This window comes from Priapulus caudatus, unplaced genomic scaffold (assembly GCF_000485595.1).
Source record: "Priapulus caudatus unplaced genomic scaffold, Priapulus_caudatus-5.0.1 Scaffold648, whole genome shotgun sequence".
Classification (NCBI taxonomy): Eukaryota; Metazoa; Priapulida; class Priapulimorpha; order Priapulimorphida; family Priapulidae; genus Priapulus; species Priapulus caudatus.
In genome coordinates this window covers 107,350-117,639 of record NW_014577709.1, presented here as the reverse complement: position 1 = coordinate 117,639, position 10,290 = coordinate 107,350, and positions in this window count along the sequence as shown.

Sequence of the window (10,290 nt, the reverse complement as noted above, 5' to 3'; positions counted from 1 at the left end):
CACACACACGCACGCGCGCACACACACACACACGCACACACACACGCACGCACGCACACACACACACACATACACACACACGCACGCACGCACGCACACACACCCTCGCTTTGCTTCTACGCCTTTTGTGAACACTTACGCGGACTCGGCATTGCCACGACGCCTGCGCTACTCCGCGTAATAAGTCTACAGTTACGTTACAGCGTGCAACGCGTTTCAAGAGTGAGGTAGCCCGTTTTTTTACGCTATCGGCATGTGACATTTCCTCATAGCGTAACGCGTATATGACGAGGGACTATATACCCGTTGTAGAGGTTTATGAATATATGCTAGAGTGGAAGCAAGCGAGTGAGTTTCCACGTGAGATGCACGCCCTCCAAGTGCAGTCTTGTATATTATGTAAATGTAATTCTTTTTATTTGTAATTTAAGATTGACAGCCTTTTTACAACAAGCGAAATCCGTATGTGTGCGCGTGCGCGCGTGCGTGCGTGCGTACGTGCGTATGTGTATCTTGATATAGCAGTAGACAATAGTTGCGGCCAGACACTGAGTTGGGGAAACAGATGCGCATCTACTCCGATACGTGGCGTCGGACATAACCAAGCTATTATGGCCGAAAGTCACCCGACTGTACGCGAAGAATTCCCCGGCTACTTGTCACAACAGAGTATGTTCAGGATGCCAGCCATTTGGCCTCGCTGCTCTCCTAGATACTGTCATCTGATGGAAAGGAAGAGACAGCACTTGCTGCCGTTGTCGACTGCATTTACGGTAATTCATTCATTCATTCGGGAGGAAGTGACTGCAAATTGTTTTCATTTCGAATGCGTCCCCTAGTCAGACCTTTGGCTGTACGATCTTTGGCGATATTTGGATTGGGCAATCTTTGGCGAGTGATCTTTCTGCATCGCAGCGCCATCTGTGGAGATTTTTCATCAGTAGACTCGGAATTCTCTCGTTTCGTTGGGTCGTGGGGTAGAGTGAATGGTCGGGTGCTTTTTACGCGTGGGAACATGACGTGGTTGACAGTGCAAAACACCAGTGTATAACTTTAGACTTTATTTCTTCCTGTCTTGCATTTAGTTATACAGCGGCCGTGAACTTTCGGTGATAGGTATTAATAGGTATTAAGGAGCCATCATAATCGCCCTTAGAATCGGGCTTCTTTTGTTGCAGTTAATAATTTCTTGCCAACAGAGCGAGCGAGCGAGCGAGTGAGTGAGTGAGTGAGTGAGAGAGAGAGAGAGAGAGTGAGCGAGTGAGTGCATAAAAGTTCTGGCAAGCAAAGCTTCTAAACCTGACTAGGCGCGATACGTGCACGCCCAGAGCTGTACACGTGGCGCCTGCATTTATTCTCATTTCCAGGCCCTAACATTAATGAGGAAATTCATGCAATACGTAAAAATATACCAAGGATATGGAATTTGTTGAATAAGTCTTTGAACATTTCCCCGCACAAAACATCAATTGATTTTATAAATGACTTTTATTCAAAGTTTGAAGTGGGTTATTAAATGCAAACCTCGCAATATATTTAGTCCCCATCAGATAAAAAAAATCGTTCATAAACTAAGCAAAGTGTAATCATATGCAGAAATATCTTTACATACCCATTCGTAGTCGTATGTGAAGAAATGTGAAATGTTCTTATTCGCAATAAAGACAAAGAGCTTTTAATTCTAAACAATCGGCAAGGAGCTTCATTGAAATGCGGTTTTAATTTGCATATAATAGCAACTAACTCCAATCCGCGCACACTCTCATGCAGCATCTCCGATAAGCCTCGTGGGGCAGCGAAGGTTTTAAATTAAGCACTAATCGCAAGGGGTAAATGAAAGTTTATGATGGGCTATAAGCTATACTATGCTTGACGATGTACTCGGTTCAAGTGGGAAATCGTAGTTAATCGCAGTTGACCCGAGAGACGATCGAACCGTATCTTGACTATTTCTTTTCCATTTCTGTGCGATCGTCGCGACCTCTGCGCAGAAACATTACCTCCAACTTGTCTTCCTCAATTCCGAGTTCCGGTATTCCGTTCACGGGGCACATACACAACTATACGATGTGATAGTCAGACATTAGTTGCCGAATCTGTTCAACAGCCGTGTCCTCAATATCGTTATAGTCCATAGGTTTGTGTAATAACCACCACAAAATGAGGTCTAATATCAAAGTGGTAAAGGAAAGGCGATGATAATTATCGATTTTGATGATCGGACATTTTTTTTTAGGTTTGTGCTAATTAATATACGACGGCAGCTATGTATCTGAGCGCACGTGATTCGCGCGCGAACGATGGTTCCACAACATGAAGTTGAGTACATGTTCTATTGTCATCGTCGCTTGGTGCATTATGGGGCTGGCTGCTAAGGTGACTCTGGGTTGAGAGCAAAGATCCTATAGTGCCGTTCACTCTACGATCTTTGGTTGAGAGCGATATATGGCGCGCATATTGAACGACAATAATTATTGAACGACAATGTATGTTCGCCACGCAGCGTGATGTGGGGAGTCGGTCTTATATAGTGAGCCTAGAAGTTTTTCATTTTCACGATTATGCATCTTAAGGTGTTCCGTCGTTCCTATGTCAGCTGATGCCTTCAGTGTTGCAAGCGTTAATAACAAGATGAGTCCAGATAGTCGTGTGTGTTTTCCGGTCGGTAGTTCAGACTTTGTAGTTCAGCGAAACGAGCAGAAATTCGTGTATAAAAATAACTATCATGGCGCGGGTAGGTAATTATGATGTAAGCCATTACGGAAACACATGCCACATTGTTGTCTATGTGCCAAGTTGTGTTAATCGCGAATTTAGCAAGGTAGGGCTTTCTATTGTGAGAATTTGTCTTTACATGCTTGTGATGAAATGCGTACGGCGTGAAATGTTCTGTATGCAGTATGATTTGTCACGTCAGAAATTTAATTATGAAATAATTTTGTTAATTGCCTTTTAAATGGATCTGAGTGACAAGTGGTAATCTGTGTGTAGAGATATATTAATTGTTTCTCGTCAGCAAATTCTAATTTCTTAGCGACATATGGAACGTCATTTTTTATGTAATGACATCTGTTTATTTCTGTTGGTTCGTGTACGAATTGTGGCTCTTTTACCAGTAGTTTCTCACGACAGATTTCTGTTTACATTGCATGTGCTATGCAAATTGTTGACGCAGAATCGCCATTCTGAATCAAAACAATTTTGAACGATTCCACGGGGCTCTATTTTCCAACTATCGGTTCCAAATACGCTATAGACACAAGCACAACACAAACACAAACACAAACAAAGAAGCTACAAGATTCTGTAGAAGCCGAGTATCTTTGCTGTGCTGTGTATTCTCTGTAGGATTGGTCAATGTGATGCTGACTGGTCGCATGGTCACATTACAGTTCATTGTCACGGAGTGATCGATGATTGCTGCAGTACGTGTGTGTGTGTGCGTGCGCGCGGGTGCGTCTGTGCGCGCGTGCATGCGTACGTGTGCGTGCGCGCGGGTGCGTCTGTGCGCGCTTCTGCTTGTGCATATGTGCGCGGGTGCATGCGTGTGCGTGTACGCGGGTGTGTCGGTGCGCGTGCGTGACAGAGCGTGTATGTACGTGACTGTAATCAGGTAAAGGTGGTGTCCCGTCCGGGTGTCGTACGTACACTCACAGGAAACACAAATGTCGTCGGCGAGGGTACAGCGCCACCTGGGGTTAAACAGGAGAGGTATATCTTGGAATGGGTTCATCGGATATCACGATGAAACACGCGTGGATTTATTCGATGATAAATTCACGTAATTAACCTGTTATGTGCAGTTTCAACAACGGGTCTAGTTATCTAAGACAATTCAATAATTATTGTCTTGCGTATGTTAAGTACGTGGATTTATCGCTGAGGAAATACCACACGTGATCCTAACCCCTTGCTAATATCGAACGGTCTGCGCAGATAGCGTGTGATGTACAGTAGAAGTCCGAGAATCCGGACTGCTCGGGGATTGGGTTGGTCCGGATATCTGTCATCCGGATTTTCGGACTGCTACGGTATTTGGTATAATTGAGAGTCGATTTTTACCGTCCGGGGTTACCTTCAATCGTGTGTTTGTGAATGATCATCGGTTCTCTGTGAGGGATGTACCTGTAACGCGCTGGTTAAACCTATTGACTCGTGTTACGAAAGATAATGATTTCGAAAGTGGAAACACTAGACAAAATTCCTGATTGCGGTAAGATGACGCAAATAGGCCGTATTTGTTCACTGTTCCCTCGCAGAGACGAATGACGTTGAAAAGGGCTATACACTATCGAAGTAAACAACAGAAATTAGATCAAACGAAGACGATAGCAATTTCGTCGATCCAAATTGCACTAAATTAAACAGTGAAACGATGGTGAGGGAGCGACGGCGTGTACGGGAGTGCGATTCGACGAACTACAGCGTATACAATTTCCAAACTGGATACTATAGGAAAATCTCTAGAGCGCAATTCGCGAGTTGTGGTGATAAGCGATGTGAGACGAACTTTTGATTGGCGGCCATCTTTCGTACGGCGGCCATTGTTCGTACGGCAGCCATTGTTCGTACGGCGGCCATTGTTCGTACGGCAGCCATTGTTCGTACGGCGGCCATTGTTCGTACGGCAGCCATTGTTCGTACGGCAGCCATTGTTCGAGCTGCGGCTATTGTTCGAGCTGCGGCTATTGTTCGAGCTGCGGCTATTGTTTGTACGGCAGCCATTGTTCGTCCGGCGGCCATCTTCAGCTAGGTGACGGGTAGAAACACGTACAGAAGCGATTGTGTGTCGTTTTGTAACGGCTTTCCTTTCATTTGCTACTTATGCTGTATAAGTTCAACACGTCCAAATCTATATAAATGTTAATGTAATATATATATGTATGGAGCAAAAGTAAATCAAGAATGTGTTTGATATACTTTTGATAATAGCAGAATATATTATATAAATATATATAAATATATATATATATATATATATATATATGGGTGGGCAAGAACTAGAACTGCTCTTCATTTTGTCCACAGAGTACCGCTGCGTGCTGTAAGCAGGGGGTCTGCATATATGTCTTATGTGAGCGCTATTTTTACTACTAAGAGAGTAAAAAGCACGGTATAGTTGCTACTGTCAGTAATGTGCTTCTGGTAGGGGCAAAATGTAGAGCAGCCCACACAAAGTTACATGTTGACAGAGCAACAACGTACCCACCATATTTCCATCCCCCTCCTTCCTATCCACTTCTTTCCTTGTGTCCGTGATCGCAAGTTTGCTGAACATGAAAATTATATAATTGTAAATACTGTCAAATTGTTGTTATGTCTTCAGGTTAAGATTCTATTAAAGACACCTGTAAAGAGGGTGTGAAAGTGATAACCAATAAGAGTATGTTTGTGATTTCATTATCTTGTTTAGACTTTTTATTCACAATTTTACACATACGCGCGTTTTGCCTTATGATCAGAATTAACAATATGTAAGTGTGATTGCCTATTATATGTATGATATACACACACATACTCGCACACGCGCTCGAACACGCACGCACGCACGCACACACGCACACGGATATATACATATTATATATATATATATATATATATGTGTGTGTATATAATAATATATATATATATATATATATCAGGGGTTAATAATGGGAATTTTTGTTACGAACTACCGTTTTTTTCGCTAGTGGCGCCACCATCCAATGGCATTAGAAAATGCTATGTTACATTTTGGCATCCTAGCGCCATCTAGTGTGAAATATAATTATAAAGTGCGCATATTATTATATGAATATTATAATATATATAATGTAATACATATTATGTAATAACCCAGATGGATAGATCGGTTACCTGATTACCATTGGGTTTCATCACGATGTGACGGGCTGCTATCTCGCGAGATCTCGCGTTCAATAGACGCATTCTTCTTCCTCATCACTTCCTTACTCCCCTCACGCGGATAGTATCGCCCACGACCAGTCAAGCATGGAAAAACTTTTGCAGCCAAACGGCCGGATTTCAGCCTGAACTTTTTCACACCCCGAGGCACAAAATGTGAATTTACGCCTATAATACACGCGATTATGCGCGTGCGACCATGCCCGCGTGTGTATGTCCGATCGCGTGTATGTATGTATGTTTTGGGGGCTATAAACTCGCGTATTTCAGCCGCATTTCCACATTTTGTGCTTTGGGGGTGAAAAAGTTGAAGCCGAAATACGGTTATTTGCGTGGCGAACATTTTCCATGCTTGAGTGGTCGTGGGCGATACCATTTGAAAGAGGGGGAGGTAAAGACGGAGGGGAAGGGAGAGAGAAAGAGGCAGAATGAAGAGGAGAGAAAAGAGGGAGGGGCGGAGCGAGGGAGGAATGCAGAGGGAGATGCGCACACGTACGCGCAAGGATGCACATATGCACAGGCACGCACGTACGTTTATTGTATGTACATACACGGACATATTACAAACGGACGCGGCAAATTCCTTTCCCTCTTTCTTTTCCTTCCAATATTTTTCTCCCTAGTTACTTCTCCCGCCTTCTCGCTCACTCTCTCCTTCTATTTTCCTCTCCTTTTCGGGTACTATAGAATATATATATGTATATATATATACATATATATATATATTATATATATATGATGATATAATATACTCGGCTCTTTCTCGTTTTTCTTCTTCTTCTTCTTCTTCTTCTTCTTCTTCACTTCTTCTTCTTGCTTACTTCTTCTTCTTCTTCTTTCTTTCTTCGTCTTCTTCTTCACTTCCTTTACTCCTCTCCCGCACCGTTGTTTTACATTGATACATACATAGTTTCATTACGGACGCGCAAATTCTTCTCGCTCTTTTTTTTTTCTTGTTCCAAATCGTTTTCTCTTGTATATATTAGTTACTCTCTGCGGCCTGTCTCGCTCTGCACTATCTGTGACTCTCACCCTCTCACACGACACACTCATCTGCTCTCTTACTATAATATTCTCCTTTCTGGCCGTTTCTTCCGCTCGCTCCTCATTGCCCTTCCATTACTCCCCTCCCGCGGATGAGTATCGCCCACGGCATCCAGTTTGCGCGGTAAATTTGCCACCAGAATTGACCGTATTTCGGCTGAAAGTTTTTCAACCCCCGAGAGCACACAAATGGGAATTTACGCCTATAAGTACCGCGCTTACGCGCGTGCGGACCATACGCCGCGTGTGATGCGGCCCGTCGTGAATGTGTGTGATGGTGTTTTGTGTGACTCCGTGAAAAACGCATATATATAGCCGTTTTCCACATTTTGTGGCTTTGCCGGAGGTGAAAAAGTTGAAGCGAAATACGGCGCATTTGCGTGTGAAGATTTTTCATGCTTGAGTGGTCCTTGGTGCGAACCAACATTTGGAAGCAGGGGCAAGCAACGGACTCAGGGAAAGGGAAGAGAAAGAGCACATGGAGAGAGAGATAAGAGGGAGAACGCGGTGAGAGAAAGGAATGAGAAGAGGGAAACACAGTCATCGGCGCAGGTTACAGCGCGCATTCCAAACGGGATGGCAAACATGTCAGCATGCAAGCACGAAGAGATATTATTGTACATAGGCGTATACAGAATTAACTAGATTAGGCACGCGGAAGCCTGCTCCCTCTTTGCTTTGTTATAATACGTCTTGTCTCTCTTTCTCGCCTTTCCGGCTTCACGTCTTCCCTCTCTGGTGACTCTGCACTTTCTCCGGTTATTTTTCTCTTGCTTCCTCAGGCCGCTATACTATAGTATTGAAATGTATATCTATCTATCTCTCTCTCTCTCTCATCTCTCGTCCTCTACTACTATATATATATATATCTTTCTCCCCCCTTCCCTCTTCTCCTCACTGCCTACTCTCTCGCTCTATTTCATTCTCTTCCTAACTTCCATTTTGCGGATGATATCGCAAATGGCATCAATAGCACGGCGAATCTTACCCAGACATGTTACATTACGCACGCGACAATTCCTCTCCCTATCTTTCTCTCTCACTCTCTCTCTCTCTCGCCTTCTCTTTTCTTAGTATTGGCTTTCGTTATCTCTTAAAACGGAGCAAACTGGTTTACTCTACCCGATACAAACGCGTTATCTTCATTAATAACTGCCATAAAACCAATAAACCAACAGAGCTTTATTTTACTACCGACTTAATTTTACTTTTCGATGTTAAGTGTATACGTACAAGCACTCAGATACAGAATTCTATACAGCGATGAGAAGAGAGATGCAAATTGTAAAATGAGACAAGAATGAAGAGCTACCTTCTATCCACCGTCTTTCGACTACACATTCAAACACGCAGATGCAGAATGAAAGCTTGCTTAATCAATATGACTTTACAGTGGATACAACAATGGTGCCAAGTGGTTTCTACATATAATTATTAGCTTCATGAATGCAAGTAAATATCTCACTCAGTTTATGAATTTCGAACGCATTTTTCGTGTTGATAAAATAATAGAACTAACGCGGGCATAACAACTGACAAGGCAAATCTTTGAACAACAGTTGACAGGAGACAGGCCTCTATCTACCCCAAGGCGCAATACAATTAAAATGAAACCTCATCGATTAAATGCTGTCTTATTAATGCCTCCTTAATATAATATATTATATTATAACAACCTGTCCTTCCAATATTTATAACAATACACAAGCGCACAAAAAATTCAAGTGATACTGCAGCGGTTAAAGACACGAAAATCAGTCATTCAGTTATAAATACCATGACTTACACAAAATTCGCGATGATTGCATTTTAAGAAATAAGCAAATACACCAAAAGCATTTACTAAATTATATTGCTACAACAAGCAAACAACAGATGCTTTGCAAAAGTTACAGCGAAAAAGCGGAGAACACGGGAGAGATTGATAACGTTAGGTTAGATAAATATTAAATTACCTTAAATTAACTCGTCCGCATTAAATGAGGACGACATTGCCAATAAAAGACATGAATGACTTGAATTTCTCTTACATGTATTTGCGTATGAAAGATGCATCCATTACAAATAAATGCTAATAATCATCAGGAGATAAAACTCCCAGTTCTGATCATGATTATGTTGCATCTCATCGCCCTTATCCTTTATGCATTCCTTATTTACAAAGTCTACCTTGACAATTATCCAAACAAACTCCTGGCGCTTTTTAACGTGAGAAACACACATCAGCACATTTGTCACAAGCATATTTATCACAATAAGAACTTGTTATAATCAGGCGTCTAATTTAAATTATACTATCACAATACACAATCACACACACAGACACACAGTATGTTAGCAGTCACCACCTAACTGAACAATAGGTCGTTCTCATGCACGCGTTTCCCTCTTTAAAAAAGCAGTTGGATTTTTATATTTAACTATGCAATTTCCACGTGGGAAACTTGCAGAAGTTCCACGACCTCACCTCTCTGGAAACAGCAGCCCCCTTCACTATACACTTCCCTACATAAGCACACGTACGCATATTAAGAATTGTGGATGTCCACTCGCTCGCAATACAGCTGCATGATATACACGCTCGCATCGCGCCACGGCACGCAAGCTTCCAATGCAGCAAAACAAAAATTTTAAAAATGAACAAAAGAAAACAAAAGAAACATCGCAATGCTAACTAGACCGAATAATTCTGTCCCACATAAGCTTTTTTATATTTTGGTGAGGGTTATTGGGACAGAACGGGCTGCATTGAAATTTCGTGAGATCGCATGCAAAATGCATGCGCTGCTAATGCGGCCCGTACGCCGATATCGGCGGGTAAAAAAGCCTACCGTTCCCTTCTACATGGCTTTACCTTGCTACTGATGTGCGTGAATATTCAGCTTATTCAGGCGTTATTCACTTCTTAAAAGGTTGTTTTTCAGAAACCCCGCTTCATTCCACTTTAGTGAATCGAATTCGCCATTCACAAACAATCAGACCAATCAGAGCGAGCCTTACAATAGCCTGGTTTTCTCTTGTATCTGTGGCGCTGCAGGAGGGCTAGAAAAAATTATTTTAGTCACGTGGGTTCGTGTGTTCTGCTCTGGTTTTGCTTCAAATTTAAATTTGTATTCCAAATAAATTTCTTATAAGTAGTTCATTGCGATTTTCTTCTAAGTAGTCGACGTAGTACCCACGTGAATAAAATATTTCCTCTAACCCTACGGCAGCGCCACAGATACAAGAGAAAACCAGGCTATTGTAAGGCTCGCTCTGATTGGTCCGATTGTTTGTGAATGGCGAATGCGATTTACTAAAGTGGAATGAAGCGGGGTTTCTGAAAAACAATCTTTTAAGAAG